The following is a 22,500-nucleotide window of genomic DNA, read 5'->3' on the forward strand; positions in this document are numbered from 1 at the left end:
TCTCTCTCTCTCTCTCTCTCTCTCTCTCTCTCTCTCTCTCTCTCTCTCTCTCTCTCTCTCTCTCTCTCTCTCTCTCTCTCTCTCTCTCTCTCTCTCTCTCTCTCTCTCTCTCTCGACTCCCTATACACACACACACACACACACACACACAGTCTATCCCTCACACAATGGACTTGCTGATACACACACACACTCGGCGTTTCCCAAAAACTATCGCATTAAAGGGGCGGAAAGTACTGTAATTACCGGACCCTCCATCACCCCGAGTCATGCTACTCACGAATTATTAAATGTTTTCTCCAATTACGAGTCTCCGCTGTGTTTGTAGGTCTAGTGTAGGTCTCCCCTCCCACCACCCTCTCTCTCTCTCTCTCTCTCTCTCTCTCTCTCTCTTCCAATGATTCCTTTCCCTCCTCTTCTCTTCTCTTCTCTTCCCTTCTCTTCTCTTTTTCTTTTGTCTTTGGTTATCTTTCCTTCCCTTCTTTTCTCCTGTTTCCCTTTTCTCTACGTATATTAACTCTTTCAATCCTTTTTTTTTTTCCAATCTGACTGATGTTTTTTTTGTTTTTTTTTTGCCTTTATTTCACTGTCGTGCTTTTGCTGACCATTGCTACATCTGTCCTGACCACACACACACACACACACACACACACACACACACACACACTGTACATAAGCACTGGAAAAATCGTATTCCTTCCCTTCCATTCGTTCCCCTCTAACTCACACGACCCTAAACTTCCTCCTCCCCTTCCTTTTACCTTCCACACAACGACTTTACACTTCCACATCCCTCCCTTCCCCTCATCCCCCCTCCCTGTCCCCCCACCCTCGGTAACCCACGCCCGCCCCGAGGCCTCCCCTCCGATAAGCCGGCACGCGCTGGGCCTAGCAGAGGGTGGATTTAAAATTTATAAGGTGGCAGGACCTTAAACACGTAGCTCGCGTGCCGGAACCTGGGCGGTAATGACCCTGGGGAAGTGAGGGACGGGAGGGAACTGGAAGGGAGGGAGGGGGGTAGTGGGAGGGGATGGAAAGGAAAGGGAAGAAAAGGGAGTGGAATGGGAGGGGAGAGGGAAGGAGGTCTAGAAGGAGGAGGAGGAGGAGGAGGAGGAGGAGGAGGAGGAGGAGGAGGAGGAGGAGAAGAAGAAGAAGAAGAAGAAGAAGAAAAAAGAAATAAATAAGAGAAAAGAAAAAGAAAGAAAAAGAGAGAGAGAGAGAGAGAGAGAGAGAGAGAGAGAGAGAGAGAGAGAGAGAGAGAGAGAGAGAGAGAGAGAGAGAGAGAGAGAATATACTTATCTATGTTTTATATTCATCTACTTTATCTACCTCTCCATCTACTATCTATATTTTTGTCTATTTGTCTACCTATTAAACTCTTAAAACCAGAAAATACGTAGAATTGAGAATGAAAGAGAGCGGGAGACAGCAAAAAACACAAAAAAAGAGAGATAAAGCAAATACAAAACGGGAAGCGGTGAGGGAAGACACTGAGGAGAGAGAGAGAAAAAAAAAGCGAGAACGGAATGAAGGGAAGGTACAGCGGGAATGGGAGAGGGAGAAAGAGGGTAAGGGAAGGAGGGGAGAGAGGAGGAGGGCTATAAAGAGAGAGAATGGAGGGAGGCAGAGGCACAGGGAGAGGCAGGGGGTGGAGGGGGAGCAAGATCCGTCCACCTGCCCTCGGTCGAAACAATTTGTCAGTGAGTGTAAAATATGACAGGCCGGTGGGTAGGCCTTCTGGTTCTGTTATTGAACCGGACAGTGCCGCCCCGGGCCACACCACACCGCACCTGGACCCCACCTAAGTACGTACACCTGGCGCCACACCGCAAGGCCACTCCACACCGCCGAAACTACACGTGGCGAGTCACTATACGTAATACCTGTAAGCTCGTGTATTGTACAGCGCAAGGCCATCCTGAGAAGTATGACACGAGTACACCTGTGGAGTTACAACGACAGGTATGATACAATAAGACAGGTGATTTTTTTATTGACTTGTATTAACTGCGGGCGTAGAAACACACACACACACACACACACACACACACACACACACACACACACACACACACACACACACACACACACACACACACACACACACACACACACACACACACATACACCACGGGTCCAGCACGTGATTTCCAAGACTGTGGATGATTTATACACACAGCAGAGAGAGAGAGAGAGAGAGAGAGAGAGAGAGAGAGAGAGAGAGAGAGAGAGAGTAGAACAACGGAAAAAAGGTTACCGAAGCCTCAGAAGCGTAAAGTAAAACTCGATCTTACGAAACAGCGAGTTGAGGAAGCCAAACAGCACCGCCGCCACCTCAACCCTCAACCAGACTGGGCGTGGGCCTGTTTTTTAAACTCATATGACACCGCCGTGTACTGTACGGCTGCCTAAAATAGTACGTCATATGTCAATACTATATATAGGTACCCAATGTAGCGGTGTGATGTTTTACAGTGTTTTTGATAGGAGTGTTACGTCATGTACTGCAGTGCTATGTAAAGGTACTCAGTATAGTGATGGTAGTGATGTGGTGTTCTGCAGGGTTTCTGATAAAGAGCGTCACGTCATAATACTCCACGGCTATAAATGTGTCAAGTTTAGTGGTGTAATATTCCAGTGTTTCTGATAAAAGAGCGTTTGATGACCCACCTAACACCTTCCTAGCTACCTTCATCTGTCACACCCACAGTTTTTGAGTCTGTATGTCTCTCAACACAAAATTAATGAGTTTATTCTAATTTATATTCCGTTTATAGTTATGGAATTAATTGCACTTTTCAATGTCGTTCTTTTGGGGACAACTGTTTTGAGCCTTATCTAACTTCAACTAGCATTAAGTAATCTAACGTGAACTAACCTAACCTAAACTAGTCTAAGTTAATCTAACCTAACCTAACCTAATGACCAAACAATTTTACCTAACCTAATCTAACGTACCCCGACCTAACATAAACTAAACTAACCTGACCTAACTTGACCTAACATGTCCAAACCTAAGTACGAGTAGCTGTGGGGAGCTTTTACAATACAACACCGCGTCGCTTCGTACAGCACACACACACACACACACACACACACACACACACACTGCCTCGCTCTTCCAGCCGCACAAAGGGAACATTTATCGCACAATCACACGCTCCTACATGACACACGCGACTAATAAGGCCTCTTTACACACTACAGAGAGGTGCGTGAGTGAAGGTGAGTAAAGGAGTGGAAAGGTGAAACACTTGATCTACATGGGTGTGGACTGATGAGTGTGAAAGCGATTCGGTTTATTAAGAATTGGGGTATTTGATCTATAAAGGTGTGAAATGCTGAGTGTGGTATGATACTTGTTCGTAAAGTAGCGGAATGGTGATGCAGTGATTTGCTTTATAAAAAAAAAAAAAAAATGGAGTGCTTTGATGTAGAGTGAAGGTGTGAAATAGTGATGCAGTGACTTGCCTTATAAATGGAATACCTGTTCTACGAGTGATTTACAATGGTGAGTATGACCGTGACTCGTCTTGTATAAGTATGGAATGGTGATACACTGACTTCCTCTATAAAGAATGACTTAATTAACACCTTAGTAAAGTAAATGTACCTTATTTTCTTGGCATTCTACAGTATCGCGTAACATCATATCCTCACCACCACCCAGTGCACTACACACACCGCCGTCAGTGGCCAAGGGCAGAGCACCAGCCAGCCACCACGTCACACTGGCATAGGGACAGCGCGGAAGGAGATGAGGCATAATGTAACCCCAAAGGAATAGACAGCAAAGATGGCGCTTCTAAAAAATACAGGTGGGGGTGGTGGTGGTGGTGGTGGGAGCATGAAGTGGCAGAAGTGACATGAGGTACGTACATATTACTTCAAGGTACTCTTACTTGAATTTCACCAGTGTGTGTTCTTACCTAAAGACCTTTTTTTTTTTTAACTAAACTGATTCAACTTCGCAGTGTCCCTTTCTTTTTGTCAACTATTTACAAACGAAGGGTGTAGATAACGAGGACTAGCTCAGGCCAGGTGGAGACTGTCGGTCTTCGAGTGGTGTTGGAATATTCTCTCTTTCTCGGTTTGTTTAGTATTTGTCTTTAATATTGATTCAACTACTACTTCTTTACCCATCATTCTAGTCTTCTCCGTATCAGTTATTTAAATATTCCCTCTTATCAGTTATTCTTCCCTTCTCTATTAGTTATCTTAGTACTTCATCTTTATCAGTTATTCCACCATTCCTTCCCTACTCTTTACTCTAGTACTTCCTCTCTCTCTGTTATTCCAGCATTCCCTCTTTCCTTTTTACTTCATTAATTCCTCTAGGTTATTCCAGCATTCCCACGTCCCTGTCACTCCAGCGTACCTCAATCCCTGTGACGTGAATGCATAAGAAGTATCCCCCAAGTTAAGTAAGTTATCGTTAATTTTCTTTACCAGCATTTGGGGCTTCCTATGTAATACTCTCGACTAATGCCATAAGAGTCTCCGGTTGGAATAATTTTCTTACCATTCTAATCCATTTTATTCAGTAAGTTTTGAACCCCTGGTTATATATAGCTTTCCCTGTCAGCGTATTATGGTTCACTCCACGAGGATTTTATTTGTTTGTGGGTGTATGTCAAGTGTTTTTTTTTTTTATTATTATTAGCTGGACATTGTGGTATGACTCATGAGACACGCGTTGCAAACAAATATGCACAAACGAGAACTGACAGAATGAAAGATGTCACCGTGAAGCTGCCTCTACTCCACACACACACACACACACACACACACACACACACACACACACACACACACACACACACACACACGCACACGCACACGCACACACACACACACACACACACACAACCTATCATATACCACCATTACACAGGTGACGACCAGCAGGCGAGGACACGGTGCCTCGCCCACCACGGACCAGTTCACTGACACTTACAGGTGTTTGCAGGTCTTTCCCACTCCGGGAAACACGAGGGTATTAGTGGAAGCAAACAATGTGTCTAACCCTCCACGTTACCTATGAGTGTACGGCTGCCTTGATTCACTAAGTCTAATGCGTCTCTGCAGCTGGTCATGCCGCACTACTAACAACAGGAGGGGACCACAGTGATGTACTTCTTTCTGTGTTACGGAAGTGTCAGTCAAAGCCCCTGCAGTTCTTCTTCGTAACACTAGTGGAGACCTTCTTATCACTGCTATAGATGGACAGACGCGAATCATGAGACAGTGCCAGTGAAAAGTCTATATAAAGTAAACAGGCTAACTAATAGTTACGCTAATAAACGTGACAAGGACTGAATATTTGGATGAGTTACAACAAACATGAATAAACCGATGCAGCTAAAGTACAATATTTCTGGTTGAGGTATTTCTTTGTATTGACTTTATGCTCTGATTAATTGGTTCTCAAATAGAGTGGCAGATGAATGGAGAGAGAGAGAGAGAGAGAGAGAGAGAGAGAGAGAGAGAGAGAGAGAGAGAGAGAGAGAGAGAGAGAGAGAGAGAGAGAGAATGAAAATATCAAAACAACTCCCTCACACACACACACACACACACACACACACACACACACACACACACGAGTACTTCAAAGGTTTGACGAAATTATGAAATAAAGCCTCTCTCTCTCTCTCTCTCTCTCTCTCTCTCTCTCTCTCTCTCTCTCTCTCTCTCTCTCTCTCTCTCTCTCTCTCTCTCTCTCTCTCTGAAGCATACCCAAGTTAACAATCCGCTGCTTTTTTTATCATCCTTCCCTACCATTTTTTTCATTTTCTGCCTGTTACCTCCCTTTATCATCACACTCTCGCAGCTCCTCTTTCTTATCAAGTTTCCTGACCTTCTATCTCCCTCACCCCTCCATCCTCACTCACCCCTTCGCTCCTCACTGTCAACCAATACCTGCCATCGTCATCTTAAGAAGTAATTATCATCGCTATTGAATCGAGATCTGCGGGTAGTGGTGTACTGTCGTCGGTGTCAGGGTGTTGGTGTGATGGGAGTGAAAGAGCCTTGTGATGTAGCAGGTGTAAGGTGTTATGGTATTCAAAGCACTATGGAGGTTATTGTTTCCATGGACTCGTAGATAAGTAAACGATAAGTGAGTTAAATGATCCTGATTATTTTTTGTTTTGTTTTATTTCTATCGTTTTTTTTCTTTTTTTTTTTTTTTGCACTGTTCTGGTCACGTCTGCTCAAGTCTTAATCATTAATTAATTTATTCATTTACCGATTCATTTGCGCTAACTCCGCTCAGTCTTAATCATGCGTCTGTTCATACACTTCCTTTATTTCGTGTTCATGAGCAAGTGGTTGTGTTTTTGGGAGCGAGGACTGAGCGGGCTGATTTTCTAGTTATATATATTGCTGCAGTTGGCCAGACCCATTCTCGTGTGGGAATAAAGACTTCGAACTTTTTATGCAATTTAAGCTGATATCTACGTAGTTATGTTTTTTGTTAAGGCCGATACTTTAGGGTAGACTGCATGAAAAAGTATGAAAGAGCGAACTGGTATAGCTCTCTCTCTCTCTCTCTCTCTCTCTCTCTCTCTCTCTCTCTCTCTCTCTCTCTCTCTCTCTCTCTCTCTCTCTCTCTCTCTCTCTCTCATATAACAGAATAAAGAAGAACACATAAAAAGAAAAATATTACTATCAAAGACCATTATTGCCAAAAGCTTCACAGAATGTATTAGGACAAATACACATGTATACAGAAAAAACAATCAACAATAAATAAACTACTCTCCACTTCCCTCCAACACCTGCACACACTTGACTTCCAAGTAACCTCGCTACACGTGCACTTGCTGTGAGGGGCGAAGGAATAGAGGGGTGCTGGTGTGGATGGTGGAGGAGGGGGTGTGTCTTGTGCCGTGTGAAGATGCATGTGTTTAAAATGTAGGAGGAGGAAGAGGAGGAGAGCAAGAACAAGGACTAGGAGAAGGAGAAGGAAAAGAAGGAGCGCGAGAAAGGAACCGAAGAACATGAATGATGATGGAGGGAATGAAAGGATAAAAGACTCCGTATAATATAAAGCAAGGAACCCAGCATGATGATAAAGGATGAGGAGGAGAAAGAAGAGAGAAGAATAAAAGAAGAATAAACATAAGAAAAAAAAACGTATGAATGCAAATAAGGTGTTATTGGCCCCGGATGATTCCTCCGTCCTGACGCGTGGTGCAGATGTTTCGCAGTATAAAAAAAACCGTTTCCCTGAAAGAAATAAATCACCCAACCAAACGCCCAAACACACACACACACACACACACACACACACCTTCCCTGTACCAGTGCCCTCTCCCCAGCTCACAATGGGCCCTTACCCCCTCCAGATGGTCCGATGTGCCAAGCTTCTCGGAGTCACGGTGGACGACCAGCTGACCTGGAAGCAGCATGTATGCCTCCCCAGCGTGGTCCTCCTCCCTCACACACACTCAACAGCTACAGCTAGAGAGTGTGCAGTAAGGGCGTGCAGGGTCATCCTTGGCCCTGCCTACACCACCTATGATGAAGCACTGACCACCCTGAGTCTGTCCAGACTATCCACCAGGCACCGAGAGGCTCTGGAAAAGTTTGCAAGGGGACTGCTGCATCATCCACGTCTCAGACACATGCTGCCACCTGACGCGCCTCGCCCGGTCCGTGCCACCAGACACCACAACATGATAACGTTCCTAAAGGCGCCGCGCATGGACCGGTACAGACTCAGCGCATTTCCCACCATGGTGCGGGCCATCAATCGATAGTATTTCCCTTCTAGATTAGACTTAGCTTTAGGATAAATGTTAAGTATTTCCCCACCCCTTCTGTACATTTTCAGTTTGTTAACTGCCTAAAGAATAAACCGTTTATTATTATCATTTATTATCATTATTATTACACACACACATTCACACATTATTGTAGTGTCAGGAAGTATCGGTGTTTGTTGCATGTGTTGATGTGGCAGTGCAAGCAAACACAGATAGCGACATGTATTCCTAAGCATTTCGCTGCCTTGTATCTTATCTTTAACTCTTACTGCGGTCTGCAAGAATTCCCAGCACTGAACGGCAATATATCGAGTCTTTTTCAAGAGTCTACAAAAAAAAAAAATTAAAAGAATAGGATTTTGCAGCTTTTGACCAGTACAGCAATAGATGTCCCAGAGTGGTTAGTGATTAAGGAAAGATGTACCAAGTAGTTGTGAAAGGGTTAACATTAACAGGTTGTTAGTGGAAGTTATTAGGGAATCTCAAGGGGTGTTTCCATGATTCCAGGGATAGCTTAACAAGAATTCTACGTGATGAAAACAAGGCTAATCATTTCTGTGGTTTTTAAATGTGGTTTTTAAATATAGTCATGATGAGAGAATGAAGTGTTTGGGATACGGAACGGAGTATTGAGAAGCTGTACCTCAGACAATATCACTCGTATGTGTTCCTGTTATCTATGCAAGTCGTAAAAGACAATTGTACCCTAAGTTCCACACAAGATTTCCCCCGTAATAGTTCCCCTACTGAGACGCCATGTTAGGTGAGGTTTAGTCAACTGGAAGAAAATTAATTACTCGTATATGAACCTTATCAGCCTCACCAAGCAAAGGCAGAAGGTGGAAGTCTACCTACAAGATGAAAAAAAAAATCGAGAGGTAGGAAATAATTAAATGCTAAAGATCAGCGGTAAAAGAAGACATTACCATTGATAAAAAAAAAAAAAGCTTCAAGAGGACTGAGAGATGGAGGGATTCATGTAGAGATCAAGGGTGGAGTATATGTATGTACAAGACTGCATTTGCAAGACTAGGGATAATTAAATTGTGTCACCTTTCATCCATCCTCTTTATATGTAGCGCCAGTCGATACACACACACACACACACACACACACACACACACACACACACACACACACACACACACACACACACACACTAGCAAGCAGCATCTGTTAAAAAAGAATAAAAGAAAAAAGCCCTGAAAGGCAAACCACACCTGTAAAAACAAGATGGAAAAAAAACAATAACAAAGAAAAGGAAAAAAAAAACAGAGCGAGTGACAAACCTTCCATCACTCACGAATCCAATTGCAGCCAGTACCAGATGATCCCCCGCCCCTCCGCCACGCACACCTCCCCACCTAACCTTCCACACACGCCGCCCCAATCCCGCACCTTCCCCGCGTCACGTTTCCTCTGCACGCGTCACGCTTTACGTATCTCAGCGCAGGAAAGCAGCGCCGCGGTGACGTTAGGGATATCCATCGAACTATTTATTTGGCTTCTTGAGGGAGAGAGAGAGAGAGAGAGAGAGAGAGAGAGAGAGAGAGAGAGAGAGAGAGAGAGAGAGAGAGAGAGAGAGAGAGAGAGAGAATGGAGAGTAGAAGTTTTTATTGCTACAAATGCCATGGTGTTTATTACTTTCCTACTATAACTACTACTACTACTACTACTACTACTACTACTACTACTACTACCAGCTACATCACCTCGAGTTTCAACCACATTATTTTTCCCCCACCACCACCACCACCACCAACAGTTTTTTCAATATCCGCTTTAACAACATCGTTCTTACAGATGTTTCCCCCGTGTGTGTGTGTGTGTGTGTGTGTGTGTGTGTGTGTGTGTGTGTGTGTGTGTGTGTGTGTGTGTGTGTGTGTGTGTGTGTGTGTGTGTGTGTGTTGGGGGGGGGGGGCAGCCCTGCCTGAAATGTAAACACCTGAGTGGGAGTTCCTGATAAAACTCTCACTTCTGGTGTGTTCATCAAACTTCTGCAAGCTTACGACTATCTCAGACGGTCCATGAAGGTTAGAAGGCGTTCTGTTAAGCTGTGGGTACTGATTATAGGGAGGGGCTTTAGAATAACAGATAAGGAAAGAAGTTACCTGTCTGCCACCCTCTTCATCAAGCTACCTGAGTCTGCGCACGCGCAGTAAGTCAAAACAGACGACATCCTTTTCATCAGAGACTACGATATTTCATATGCCTGTTAGCATGGATGACAAATAATTCTAATAACAGAGCCGAGAGGAATGTCGTAGAGAGAGATAGCAAAGATAAACTAAGAAGTGTTGATTGCTAGTATTAGAGCCTCAGACGACAACACAGCAGCAGTGGCCCACGCATTAGAAAAGAAAGTAGATGATTTTTACGGAGTTACGTGAACTAAGAAATCAGTTTTAATCTCCCGAGAGTGCCTTCAACAGGATGTTGTTTCAATTGCAAGAAGAGGTGAATCAACAAGCGGAAGTCATTGCTCGACAACAGAGTTTTTTGAAAAGTGTTGATAGAAGAGGAAGAGAAACAAGACTAATCGTTCTTGGCGTCCCCGATGAAGGCGAGAGTCCGGAAGGAGCGACTACAGAAGAAGGCAAGTTGCAAAAGGTCCTATGTCAAATAGATGTGGTCCCTAATGTCGAATCTATTACAAGACTTGGTCGAGACGGAGGAGGAGGGAGGAAGAGGCCGATGCTGGTAAATCTGTCGTCCCGAGCAGCAAGGGACAAGGTGCTCAGCAAGACAGGTAAACTGAAGGATGCTGGTGAATTGTACATTCGTATCTTTGTGAAAAAGACGTGCATCCGGCATAAGGAAGGAGTGAAAGGGGTTAAGGGAGGTGGAATCTACTGAGAAGGCGAGACCGGAAAATGTTGATTGTGTAGTAAGGTTGGATGCACACGAGAGAAAAGTTTACCGAGATAATGTAGTAATTGACAGCTGGAATCCTGCTCCCTTTTTTATATATATAAAAGGACCCTTAAAAGAACCTGTGCTTGTTGCGTCATGGAATGTTAATGGAGTGAGGTCGAAACTTGAAAATGATAGAGTACAATCATTGTTGCTTAGGTATGACGTAAAAGGGCTTAATGAAGTCGACAAAAGCTAGAGTGTCTCTTCCCGGATACATTTCTTATAAGAGCGACAACTGTGATCATAAAAGAGGAGGAACTCTTGTGTTGATCAGACGACGCCTAATGGACTTTATTGTCTCGATTGCCACCACTATGAAGGATCAGGTGTGGATACGTTTATCTGTGTTGTGTGACATTATTATTTATTTTTGTTATATCGCATCTTGTGATTCACAGTACTTTAACCCATACAGCTTTAGCTTCATCCAGAAAAAGCTTAGGAAGAGTGAAGAAGGTTTAAAAACAATAGTCCTGGGTGATATGAACTTAAGGTTCGGTAATAGTGTTCGAAACATACCGGTGAGAGCCGGTATTCCTGATTGTGACTTGCATAATTATCCTGTGATTCCCGACCTAGTTAACAGGCCGAGTAGTAATGCTGATATTCTTGCTGATATCTGTGTTGACTACAAATTGCTTATTGTGAATAATCTAAGATATATGAATAAGTATTATGAGAGTACATTGACTTATAAAGCTGACAACGAATCGGTGTCAGAGTTTGATATTTGTTGTGTATACCATGATATTATTGGATGTGTTAACAATTTTGATGTGATGCGCGACGCGTGTCTCTCATCTAATCATGCTCTAATAGCTGCAGGCATCAAACCCCCCTTCATGGACAGAGAATCATTGCTAGAGAGCGACCCAGCTGGAAGCCAGCGCAGAGCTGAGCCCTTATCAACATGATCATGTCAGAAGACTGAGATTTGAAAACAAAGACCTTGAGTGTTTGAAGGATAAGCTTTCTCGATGTGAAATTCCAAACTTGACCGATAACATAGACACAGATATTGAAAAGGTAACTGATGCTTTATACAAGTGTGACGACTCTAGCAGGTGTGTTGTAATACCTTGACAGAATTATGATGGGATGGAGAGGTGGGAGAGGTTCGTAACTGACCGCGATGATCAGCGAGTTTGGACGGCGATAGATTGAGAGGTAAATATATAGAAAACGGGAATGCTGAAGTTTTAGGGTTTATTATGATGAAATGTATCATCCAGAAGACAGTACAGCTCCTGATCAGAACCAGTGCCAAACAGAGGTATTTATTCCAGTTCTTGATGAGCAGATTCAGGTAGATGAAGTGATTACTCAAATGAACAATATGAGATCTAACAAGTCCTGTGGTCCTGACGGTGTCTCTCCTGGTGTTTTGATATATTTACCCAATCAGTGGATTCTTACTTTGACAACCGCCTAACCATCATCTTGGCGACTTGCCCGCATGTTTAATATTTACAAGAAGGGTGATAAAAAGGAAGCATGTAATTATAGGAGCATCAATGTAATAAACTCACTGGCTAAATTGGTTGAGCAGTTGGTTTGTTCCATTGAGAGCAGGCAGGCAGCCAGAAGGGCAGAGGATGTATTGAACACAGTGACGCTACGTTTGATAATGGATATGACTAAGAAGAAAAATTGAAGTTATTTGTTACGTTAGTTGATTTTAGAATGGCCTATGACAGGGTACCCCGTAATGTGTTGTTTATGATACTAAAGAGAATTGGGTGCTGGGCAGTCATGTTAGCAATACTTGTAAGTATGTACACTGTTACGCAGAGTGTAGTGGGCACTGCTGTGGTTGCTGCTACAATAGGAGTAAGGCAGGGTTCCCCAACATCGTGTATACTGTTTATCATATACTTGAATTATTTAATTGTCTTGATAAAGAATAATTGTGGTATGAATGGATTTTTGACGTGTAAAACTGCCCATGTATTAAAATTTGTTTAATTCCTTCAGAAGAATAGAGATGTTCCCTTTTATGTAAAGAGGCGAGTGTTTGATGCAGCTGTGATGTCAACGATGCTCTATGGGTGAGTTGTGGCTGGAGGGCAACATAAAACCTGTTGAAAAGCTATATAATTGGTGTGTAAAACAGCTGCTTGGAGTAAGATTGTCAACCTGGTCTGATATCTGCTGTGTCGAGCTAGGACTCCCGCCAATTAAGTACTTAGTCAAGGTTAGACAACGTAAATTTTTTCAGAGTTTATGGCGAGATAGACAGCACATGAAGGATGACCCGTGGACACATTGTTAAGGTTGTTCTCGACTCCAGCACTCGCACGGGAGAAGTTTGGGAAGGGACTACTGCATCATCCGCGTCTCAGAGACATGCTGCCGCCCGACGCGCCTCGCCCTGTCCGTGCCACCAGACACCACAACAAAATAACGCCCCTGAAGGCGCCGCGCACGGACCGGTACAGACTCAGTGCGATTCCCACCATGGTGCGAGCCATCAATCAATAGTATTTCCCTCCTAGATTAGTCTGACCGTTAGGATTAATGTTAAGTTTTTCCCCATCCCCTATGTACATTTTCAGTTTGTCAACTGCCTAAATAATAAACCGTTTATTATTATTATTATTATTATATATTGACAGCCTGTTGACAGATAATGTAGACGATGTTGCACAAGGTAAAAAAAATGCTGTAAAACTCTCTATAGATAATTCTGTGCCATCGCGTAGATTAGTATACAAGACTCTTAACCCTGATCTTACTGTAGATAAAGTGTACTGTGAGAGGAACTACTTTAATGTGCATAGGATAGGTGCATAGGATATCATATAGACAATTTCGAATTAGTGGATACTGGTTAGCAATAGAAAAGGGTCGTTGGAATAGAAGTGGGCGTGGACGATTGCCTGTGGAGGAACGTTTGTACCTGTGTGGAGCTATACAAACAGAATTGTGTGTGTTAGAGGCGTGTCCGCTCACCGTTCGTGCCCACTATGGCTTTGCGTTCTGGGATCAGTTAATGCACCACCGGGAATACTTCAGTGTCAGTGAGATAGTATATACAATCTTATCGAAGTTTAACTAAGTCCTCCATTAATTTACTTCCTGTCTTCCATTGTTTTATATATATTGTAGTGTAATTTTAATGGTAGAACTTGCATTTTAATGTGTTTTAAATTTGTTCTCTGTTAGATCAAACAATAATTATGAAGATATATGGGGCGTATTTTAGTGTATTCTTAATATTTGGTGTTGTATTTTAGGATTTTTCTAAAGATATTTTGCATTGTTTTGGTGTACTTTTTTTTTTTTTGCATTTTAGGATAATTCTAAAGATATTTTGCACTGAGTTTTGCTGTATCTTTAATGTTTTTTGTTGCATTTTAAGCCTATTTTAGTTCATTTAGTATTTCATTGATTGAATTACGTGATAATATTATTGTGTTACATTTTAGTGCTGCCACAGATTATCTATTTTGCAAAAAACAATAAAAATGTGTGTGTGTGTCTGTGTGTGTGTGTGTGTGTGTGTGTGTGTGTGTGTGTGTGTGTGTGTGTGTGTGTGTGTGTGTGTGTGTGTGTGTGTGTGTGTGTGTGTGTGTGTGTGTGTGTGCAGGCGTGCGTGCGTGCGTGCGTGCGTGCGTGTGAGAACGATGGAAAAGGAATATAAGAGGAGGAGGAGGAAACAGAACAGAAAGAGAAAGAGAAAAAGGAGGAGGAGGAGGAGGAGGGACAAAAAATGCGTTTGTAACAGTGAATAAATAAATTCACAGACAGAAAAAGAAAAATAAAAAGTGAAAAACAAAGATATATAAATAATAACAGTGAGGGTTAAATTATTTTTTGTCATGTTCTTTTGATAATATCTCTCTCTCTCTCTCTCTCTCTCTCTCTCTCTCTCTCTCTCTCTCTCTCTCTCTTCTCTCTCTTCTCTCCTCTCTCTCTCTCTCTCTCTCTCTCTCTCTCTCTCTCTCTCTCAACGTCGTCCACGTCACTGCCTTGAGGGTCTTCGTGTTTTTAAGCTGTAAATCTATTACATGTGAATCCTTTCCTTTTACCGTGACCCGAATGCTCTTATCTGTTTAAAACATGGCCAGAGCTTCACAATTTTGCAGTCAGTTCCCTCTAGGGCTTCAGGGAGAGAGGAAGAGAGGGAGGATGGGAGACTGCGACGAAGGGAGGTGGTAGAGGAAGAGCAGGTAGGAAAACGAGAGAGAGAGAGAGAGAGAGAGAGAGAGAGAGAGAGAGAGAGAGAGAGAGAGAGAGAGAGAGAGAGAGAGAGAGAAGCAAATAGTAGTGTGGTAATCCTTTCCGGCTTTGCTAATTTTGAGCTTGCGGGAGAGAAAAAATAGCACGCCGCGTTGCTTCCTGACCCTAAAATAAACTTGTTCGCGTGTCGGGGTGAGTAAGAAAGGTTAAGTTAAGCTACTGAACATGCGTGGCCGACTCTCTCACACCTGGACGGGGCGAGCAAGGACGGACGACCAGCAAGATGTGGTTTCCTGCAAGAGCTTGTGTGTTTTTGCATCATTTTTTTTTTTTTTTCTCTTCTCCTCCTCCTCCTCCTCCTTCTTTCCTTCTCTTTCTTCTTGCATTGGCTACGATCTTCCTCTGCTGAGATGGGTGGTGGTGTTTAATTCTTTATCTCCTCTTTTGTCGTACGAGTGAGAATTGAGTGGGTATCATATGAATGTTCGTGTTGTTGATGTCATGTGTAATTCTGCTGGTGCTAAAACTGTACTGTCGTTGTTGTCGTTGTTGTTGTTGTTGTTGTTGTTGTTGTTGTTGTTGTTGTTGTTGTTGTTGTTGCTAATAATATTACTATTACTATTACTGCTGCTGCTGCTGCTACTACTACTACTACTACTACTACTACTACTACTACTTTTACTACTGTTGTTGTTGTTGTTGTTGTTGTTCCTGCTGCTGCTGCTACTGAAACTCCTACTACTACTACTACTACTACTACTACTACTACTACTATTACTACTACTGTTGTTGTTTGTTGTTGTTGCTGCTGCTGCTGCTGCTACTGAAACTCCTACTACTGCTACTACTATTTCTACTACTACTACTACTATTTCTACTACTACTACTACTTCTACTACTACTACTACTACTTCTACTACTACTACTAACTACTACTATTATTACTACTACAACTATTACTGCTGACGCTACTGTTGCTACTATCACGACTACTACCGGTGCTGCTGATACTAGGTTATATTGAAAAAAAAAGAAAAAAAAAAAGGAAGGAATTGGTTCTCAAATAAAGTGATAGATGAATGGAATAAACTCAGTAACCAGGTTGTTAGTGTCGAATGATTAGGAAGCTTTAAGATTAAGAGAAGATTAGAGAACTTTATGGATGGCGATGATAAGTGGAAGCAGGTGATTATGTTCTATACTGGAACTGCCGTGTGTAAGCATAATGGATTCTTAAAGCTTCCCTAATTTTTTGTTTCGTTTTCTTTTTATGCACTATTACTTACAACAACAACAAACAAATAACAAAAACAACAACTACTACTACTACTACTAATATTAATACTACTAATATAAACACTACTTGATAAAAAAAAAGCAGCAACAACGAGAACAACGACAAAACAACAACAACAACAAAAAAAAAAAAATAACTATACGTGTTTATGTAACCATTCCCTTCTCCTCCACACGTGTTTTTACTCAACTCCTTCCTTGTCGCTGGTTGGTTCTTCTCTCTTTCTCTTCCTTCTCCTTTCCTCTAGTGCTTCTCTTTTTACTGACCTGTACCGCTTCCTCACCTGGTCACCCTCTCACTCCTGCTTCCTTTAATCTTCCTTCTCCTCCTCACTGTGCAATGGATATGAAGTACGCCTGAGTTATTGGCAACTTAACGAACTGTAGTGGCAGAAGCAGGAGGAGGAGGAGGAGGGAGGAGGAGGAGGAGGAAGAGGCGGCGGCGGGCACGGACCCACGTCCAGTGAAGACTTTTTTAACGCGAGGATTACAGACTTGGTAAGGCTTCCTCCGACAACTGTGACGCGGAGGGAGAAGGGAGGTAGGGGGGAGGTAGGGAAGGGATGCACGGGAGGAGGGCTGGTTGTAGGGGTGAAATGTAAAGAGTATGAGGGAGTGCATAGGGTGTTTCCAGGCTTTGTGGGGTGTTGAAAAGCGTACAGGGAGGATGAGGATGAGGAGGAGGAGGAGGAGGAGGAGGAGGAGGAGGAGGAGGAGGGAGGAGGAGGAGGGAGGAGGGGAGGGAGGGAGGGAGGGGAGAGAGGGAGGGAGAGGGGAGAGTGGTTATAGAAGACAAAGATGGGAGAGCAACAAATTACGTTAAGCAAATAGGAAGTCTACATACTATATTTTTTTTCTTTTTTTGTGATGGCTCTCTCTCTCTCTCTCTCTCTCTCTCTCTCTCCTCTCTTCTCTCTCTCTCTCTCTCTCACTCTCTCTCTCTCTCTCTCTCTCTCGTATCTACTCGTCAAAGGCACAAGGGAAGTTGTATAATGAGACTTTCAGACCTGCTCTCATGTACGTCTACCAAGTGCTTTGAATCATCATTGTAAAAGACACTTATGAGAACCTGGAGAGAGAAGGAAGAGGAAGAAGATGGAGAAGAAAACAGAAAAAAAACAAGGTAAAGAAAACAAAAATAAAATATGAGGAGGAGGAGGAGGAGGAGGAGGGAGGAGGAGGAGGGAGGAGGAGGAAGGAGGAACAGGGGAGGAGAAAAATGCATTAATTGTTTCTGATATGGTTTTCCCTCCACTCGTTGCATCATCAGTAAGGAAAGTAGGAAGAATAGAAAGTAGAGGAGGACAAGGTGAAAGAGAAGTATGATGAATAAGAATAAGGAAGACGAGGAAACTGTAGTAAATTCCTCCTCATCCTGTTTCTTCTTGTTTTCCTTCCACCGCACGTCAAGGAAGAAGAAAAAACGACAGAACAGAAGGAAGGGGATATAAGTAGTAAACACAAACACAACTATTACTTTTCATGTCTCCTGCTGCATTCTTTTCCCTTATATATATATCTCTCTCTCCATCCGGCGCAATATGACCTTGTTGTTGCGGCGACATGATTCAATGTTCTTGTGTATAATTTTCTGACACGTGTAGGAGGGCGGGAATGGATACGCCGTTGCACACACCTTCAGTTCTCTAAGGCTACGGGTGTGTGAGTGAATTGTATCCCTACTTTATGTATATGATCATATTCCCAAAAGTTTCAACTACCTCGAACTGCAACTGTAGTAGATGTAGAGGCTTTTCAAAGGTGTTTTTATGATTCAACTGATGGCTTACCATGAAGTATACAATGAAGAAAGCACGCGTGAGAACCCTACTTTTTTTTTTATGTAAGATAGCAAACAGAAAACTTTAAATATGATCCACTAAAGGCGCTAGTCCCAACAGAATATACTTAAGAGAAGGCTATCCTGAATCTGCGAAGCGTCTTGGAACCTCCCCTCTTGAAACAGACTAAACTAACCTGTGGCCTCTGAAAATAGTCATGAAGGAGCAAAGCGTTTCAAATCAAGAGGGCAGTGAGCGATGGCGGAACACTGAAGAAGGATTAAAGAGTGTTTGGTCGCCTTTAGGTAACACTGAGAGTAGTATAGGAATATAGTTTGCATGGGCATATGGAGAAAAAAAAAGAATAACAGGTTCATTTTCCATTTTCCATGCTACAAAACTAGTTCATATATTCTAGTACAAAAATATAAATGCCTGAGAAATGCAAAGGGATTATGGGAAGAAATGGCTACCACTGAAAGGGTTAAGGTATAATCTCTCAAGTTAACAGTTTTTGGAATTTGTTAACTTACTTTATCTCTGTTTATTTGTTTTGTCTCTGTATGTCTGTCTGGCTGTATGTCTGGTCTTATTACCTCTCTCTCTCTCTCTCTCCTCCTCTCTCTCTCTCTCTCTCTCTCTCTCTCTCTCTCTCTCTCTCTCTCTCCTCTCTCTCTCTCTCTCACTGATAATAACTTACCCACATAATTTACCACAATTATAGCGCCAACTGCTTCTTACTTAGAGTATCCGGTCATACACGCTTGCACACACACACACACACACACACACACACACACACACCGTCATACACAATGTGAGGATGTACATGTATGCATCATTGTACGCCTCAATATTGATGTGGTGCAGGGTCCGTTGGAACATGCATACGCTATGTCCGTCTATTTCCCTCGTTTTTCTTTCTTATCGTTTCTCTGATCTCTCTTATACTCTTGCACTGTTCTCCTACGCTCTTACATTTTTATTACCTGAACTCTTAACATTTTTACACTTACAATGAAGTCTTTAATCTTACACTGAAGTCTTGGCATTCTTTCACTCTCACCACTGAAATATTACTCCTTCTTTCAGTTTTTTATACTCTTATTCTGAACTTTTACACTGAAACTCTGAATTTTTATACTCTTCCACAAATTCCTTACCCTTTTTCACTCGCGCTTAACTCTTACATTAGTGAACCAGTTAGTCTCTCTTAAGTACTCAGTCTTAATTTCTTTTCTGTTCACTTACGGTAACCATTCAAATCCAACCAAATCCACACATCTACTCTCGTGTGCATTTGACCATTCAGATAAAAATGCAAACTATACTATACTACTCAGAGTTCCGCTCCCGTCAAATCTCTACTTTGTACAATGTTTGCGGTGCCTTCCCTCTTTGCTTCACGTTCAGGTGGTGGTGGTCTTCCTCTTCCGTTTTCTATGTTCGCTGACAGAAGATCAGCTAATATATCTTTCCTGTTTTCAAAGCCCTCTCTGAAACTGATCCACACAGAGACTATTTTTCTAAGCTTTAATCCTTGTCTCTGTGTGTTCGGTGCAATATATTAGAGAGAGAGAGAGAGAGAGAGAGAGAGAGAGAGAGAGAGAGAGTGTGTGTGTGTGTGTGTGTGTGTGTGTGTGTGTACAGCGGGAGGGGAAGAAACCATAACAAGAGAGAACAGACTCAGACTCACCCCTCACGCTGAGTTCACACTGGTCACAGGTAAGCAGAACATCTCATCTGAGGAGGATAGAAGAGTGTTAGGTGGTGGTGGTGGTGGTGGTGGGTGGTGGTGGTGGTGGATATGAAAGAAAGAACGAGAGAGAGAGAGAGAGAGAGAGAGAGAGAGAGAGAGAGAGAGAGAGAGAGAGAGAGAGAGAGAGAGAGAGAGAGAGACAGTGAACCAGACAGGCACACAGACAGAAGAATAGAGAGAGACAATAAGTGATCCCATATACGAACGAACACACACACACACACATACACACACACACACACACACACACACACACACACACACACACACACACACACACCTAAGGGAAGTGCTCAAGACATCTCGTTTAAGTCTTGTCCCATTAATCATTCACAGTCATAAATCCATCCAACCAGTGAAAGCTTTCTGTCGTATTTGCATGCATGGCTACTCGTCCTGTTTGGTCCCTCAGCCGCGACCCTATTTGTGAACCGATTCCTGTTTGTCTTTCTTTGCTTCTATTTGTGAATCGATTAAGTGTCTCTGTTTTTATTTGTAAACCGCTTTTTTGTGTCTGCTTTTATTCGAGAACCGATTTCCGTCTTTCTTTTCTTCTATTTGTGAACCGATTCCTGTCTTTCTCTTTGCTTCTATTTGTGAACTGATTCCTATCTCTCTTTATCTTATATGTGAACTGATTTCCATCTTTCTTTGCCTCTACCTGTGGACCAGTCCCTACCTTCCTAACAGACAGGTATATTCCATGCAAGGACTGCCATGTGTAGACCTGATGACTTCTTGCAGTTTCCCTTATTTTCTCGTGTTATTATTTTCTAACGTTATGACTGACTTTTAAAATTCTCATAAATACTACTGTCTTTCACTTGACGTGGGAAGAAGGAGAGGAGGGCTACGAGAAACAAAAGGAGAAAAATCACTTAATTGCCTCTCCCCAATACATGAATAGAAAAGAAGCTCCAATCACGTTAGCCAATTTGGTTTTGATGTTATCTTGTCACTGCTCTTTTGAAATCTGAACTCGTAGTAAGATGAAAAAATATACCGAGAAGGTGTTCCAGCAGTGGTTTCTTTTCATTCTCCTCGGAATCTTTAACACGGACACTTAAGATTCCATGTGATCCCAGGCAGAGATTTAAAAGGAAGGCACTTGCTATATTCAGAAATAGATGTGAAAGGATTGGCTGACGCAAAGGAAGTGTGGCAATATTTTCTCAAAGGGAGGAGAGCGATGAGGACACTTTGAAAAGCGTGCTGAGAAAACCTAAGAAAGCTGGGAGAAAAATAATCGTGAAAAGCGAGATAGTGGTGGTGGTGGAGGTGGTGGTGATGCTGGCAGCGCTGCTTAAGAACGTTGGAAGAGAGAAAAAAGAAAAGTATCAAAGAGAAGATGAAAAAAAAGAAAAAAAGGAGCCAGAAGAGAAAGGGATAGTATGCTAAGGTGACAGACTAAGAGAGAGAGATGGAAGATGACATGGTCAGCGACACACACACACACACACACACACACACTCCACTCACTACTCCATCCTCCACAGCTTCTGTCTCTCCTCGGCCCACACGCCATCCCCACAAGACCTCCTCTCTTCCACCACACTCACTGCAGTAACAAAAAACAACGAAGGAACTGCTCAAACTTCATGTAAATCACCCACGCCAAGGCACCGATGTCCTCTCCCTCAGCGGAGGAATTCAAGCCGATAATCGACCTGACGACATTGTCCTCTCCTTCTCCATCTACCCTCCCCTTCCTCCTCCTCCTTCTCCTCCTCCCTTCAGGCTACAGCGCTCTAGCCTCATAAAACCTTGACAAGTAACTTCAAATGATTGTGTCCAGCGATTCCCTTAGGCAGGCTGATAAGAAGACCTTCTCCCATTCCTCAGCCTGTCACAGCCGGTTATGCCGCAAGCCGGGATAAATACTCGGCCAGGTAAGAAGGCGTCCAGGTGAGCGGCGGGTGGGAGGCTACCTTGGATCGTATCTCCGGCGTGCCCAAGGGTGCGTCTCCCTCACTGTTGAATTATTCCGATGAGACGTCCGGTACTTCCATCCGGAATCCGCTGAAACCCTACTTCCATTCCCGTCACGACTATCTCTCTCTCTCTCTCTCTCTCTCTCTCTCTCTCTCTCTCTCTCTCTCTCTCTCTCTCTCTCTCTCTCTCTCTCTCTCTCTCTCTCTCTCTCTATTATCCGGCCGACGATCTAGAGCAGCCGACTTGTGAGGTTTCGCATAATATGGGACTTCGAGTAATGTGAACGGAGCCATTAGCCTTCCTTCCCGGACAATAACACTAACACACACACACACACACACACAGCGCGAGCCTCAACCCGTCCGCCTTTTTCGTTCACCGTGCAATTTGCAAGTTTCCGGAACGCTGTGCTGGTGGCGCTGCTCCCGGTCACTCACCGTCGCGGAATCCAAATACGGACCTTCCCCTCCTCCTCCTCTTCCTCTTGCTTCTTCTGCTCCTCCTTCCCTGCCCTGACTGAAGTACCCTGCCTGTACACATCCACCTTCCCTCCATCCACATACATGAACGTTTTTTTTTTTACAGGTGTACATTCACTTCAGGATTTTTTTTTTGTGTGATTTTTTTTTTTTTTAATATCAAAGAAGCGTGTTGGTGTTTCTCACAGACTGTTACGTTTGTGTTTCTTAGTATGTTGTTTGTGTTAGCGTTTCTACATTACATCTTTAAAGGTATGCACCGTATGAGGGGTTTTTTTTTTTTCATATCAAAGAAGCGTTTTCGTGTTTTCCATAGTACATACATATAATACATTAGATTTTCTTCGTTTTTTACCCAGTGCTAGTGGGGAAAGTCGTTACGTAAC

General features: G+C 43.0%; 1 long non-coding RNA gene across 1 annotated transcript in view; it reads right to left on the bottom strand.

Annotated features, from left to right (window-relative positions):
• Positions 1-19,635: 19,635 nt before the first annotated feature.
• Positions 19,636-22,500, bottom strand: part of LOC135111079 (uncharacterized) — a 96,972-nt gene continuing 94,107 nt past the window's right edge. Inside the window, exon 3 of the long non-coding RNA XR_010273552.1 lies at positions 19,636-19,687. This is a non-coding gene — a long non-coding RNA (uncharacterized LOC135111079). The remainder of the gene's footprint in view (positions 19,688-22,500) is intronic.

This window comes from Scylla paramamosain, chromosome 21 (genome assembly GCF_035594125.1).
Source record: "Scylla paramamosain isolate STU-SP2022 chromosome 21, ASM3559412v1, whole genome shotgun sequence".
Classification (NCBI taxonomy): Eukaryota; Metazoa; Arthropoda; class Malacostraca; order Decapoda; family Portunidae; genus Scylla; species Scylla paramamosain.